This window comes from Myodes glareolus, chromosome 22 (assembly GCF_982192425.1).
Source record: "Myodes glareolus chromosome 22, mMyoGla1.1, whole genome shotgun sequence".
In the NCBI taxonomy this organism is placed as follows: domain Eukaryota; kingdom Metazoa; phylum Chordata; class Mammalia; order Rodentia; family Cricetidae; genus Myodes; species Myodes glareolus.
In genome coordinates this window covers 24,159,021-24,161,300 of record NC_142047.1, presented here as the reverse complement: position 1 = coordinate 24,161,300, position 2,280 = coordinate 24,159,021, and the positions used below count along the sequence as shown (strand labels likewise).

General features: G+C 49.6%; 2 non-coding genes across 2 annotated transcripts; one reads left to right on the top strand and one right to left on the bottom strand.

Moving 5' to 3' along the window:
* The first annotated feature begins 825 nt into the window (after positions 1 to 825).
* Trnal-cag (transfer RNA leucine (anticodon CAG)) lies at positions 826 to 908 on the top strand. The gene has a single exon. It is a non-coding gene; the product is annotated as a tRNA-Leu (tRNA).
* A 267-nt stretch (positions 909 to 1,175) lies between these two features.
* Positions 1,176 to 1,258, bottom strand: Trnal-cag (transfer RNA leucine (anticodon CAG)). The gene has a single exon. It is a non-coding gene; the product is annotated as a tRNA-Leu (tRNA).
* Between the last annotated feature and the right edge of the window lie 1,022 nt (positions 1,259 to 2,280).

The following is a 2,280-nucleotide window of genomic DNA, read 5'->3' as shown; positions in this document are numbered from 1 at the left end:
CCACAGCATATCAGTAAGGCCTCCGGTCTCCCCGCCTGTGCATCTGGGGTCGCCGAGGAGCCTATAGCCCCAGACTTCTGAGATCCCGGGAGATGGAAGGCGCCCCTCATGCCTTTAGAAATCCAGTGGGGAACAGCACCCTTGGGTCTGAGATTTTCTGGAGCGAGTTTGAGGTTTAGGAAGAAGGGGGCAAGAAGGAACCAGAAAGTGATGATGAGTCACAAAATCACTGGACTCGCGGGGGGGGGGGGGGGGGGGTAGGGGGAAGGTCTGTCCTGCACGCCTACTGTGTGCTAGGCACTGTGTGGGCACTGGGGACACGGTCAGAACCAGGATCAGACCGTACCACCGCAAGCTTCATCTAAATTAGACTCTGAAACAAACCAGTTTCTCTGCTAATGGGAAGCTGCGGTTTTGACTACAGTTGAGCAACAGAGCCAGGACTTTAGGACGTCACCGGGTCTGGGAAGCAGAGGTTAAGCATTGTGTATATGGAATTGATTGCCACGTGCCAAAGAGACACTCAAAAAACAAGAAGATGGAGGAGGTGGAGAAGGAGAAGAAAGAAAAATGCAAAACGCTGATAGATCGGCAGGAAACAACGCTGAATGGCACAGCTTCTGCACTCGTCTAAATGGAACAACAGCTTATCTAGTGTCTTTCGGATTTTCCTGCGGGAGGCGAGCGCCCTCCCCTGGCCAATTAGTCTCACTGCACAGAACACTTGCTCCGCCCCGTACGGAACCAGGCGTAAACTGCTACTCAATACGCATGCGCACATTGAGACTCTTACAAAGAGGCTTGACGCAACAGCGACCTTCGGTTGTCAGGATGGCCGAGCGGTCTAAGGCGCTGCGTTCAGGTCGCAGTCTCCCCTGGAGGCGTGGGTTCGAATCCCACTTCTGACAAAAGCACATATTTTTCTTGTTCACAATTCATAAATTAAGTAGGCAATCACTTATGAACTTTTCATAACATTCTCGTCTTCGTTTCGATAAATGCCATCGTATACTTTTTAAAACTATCTTACCTTAATACGTATTTCTTTGATTTGAAAGTGTAAAACTAATTCAGGAAAAGGAAAAAAAATGAACTCCCACTGTGCTCTAGTCAGTGGAAATCTCATTTCCACCTTCGCTTTCAATTTTCGGAGAGGGTTACAAAAATACCAGTTTTGTCAGAAGTGGGATTCGAACCCACGCCTCCAGGGGAGACTGCGACCTGAACGCAGCGCCTTAGACCGCTCGGCCATCCTGACACACTTACGTTTATTTTTCTTGTTCACTTTAGTTGTTAGCACTATATGCCACTAACCTGCCCCCTATGTTTTCTATTCCTGTTCGCATCTACATCGTCGCCTTCACCCCCGGCTGCCACACGAACTATCTCGGTACCTCTTTTCTGCTTTGTGTGACTTCTACAGTCCGGCCCACACAGGGTTAAAAACCACCGGCAGCAGGGCGGTGGCCCTCACCTAGCTCGCAGTGGTGTAAAGTAGAATTGCCTCGAGTTCCATTGAAGCCTGGGCTATGGATTTAGACATCACTTCAAAAAACAAAACAAAACAAAACAAAAAAAGCCACCAAAAAGCTAAATTAACAAAACGCGAGCGCACACACACAGTTGCCAAGGCTCCTCCTCTTCGCAAACTGCCCTGTAGTTGTTTTCACTGGCTACAACACGGAGAACCTGTTTCTCTTACGTTCTAGAGAAAAGAACTTTAGACGTAAAGACAAGGACGAGTACCTGAATTCTAGACGACACCTGGCTAGTCTCAGGGCTTGGTGACTTCTCAAGAGGGCGGCCGGGCTGAGGATGGCAGCCGCAGGGGCTTCTGAGCAACTGGAGAACTTGAGAGAATTGTCATCTGTCCTCGGAAACCCTCCGAGACCAAAGACCAGTAGGTGTCCTCAGTCCTTGTTCCTCGACCTGGGGTCTGTAGGAGAGTTTGGGGGAAGGTGACAGGGCGTCTGAGCAGATGGCCCCCGGGTGCCAGAAGCATTCACGACAAGGCTGGACAGTCACCCAGTGGAGGTGTCTTATTGTTGCTGTAACAAATGACTACAAACCCAGTAGCTTAAAACCACACGGTTTGCTTGTTTATGTGACTGGTTGTTTGGTTGACTTTGAACCAGGATCTTGCTAGCAGCTTGGATTAACCCACCTCACTGTCCTCCTGCCTCAGCCTTCAGAACTCTACGACTGTAAACAGGAATATAAGCCAACACGCCTGGTTTAGTCTTAATTCTTTCAAGGAAAGACCGCCGGCCTCACCTCCTT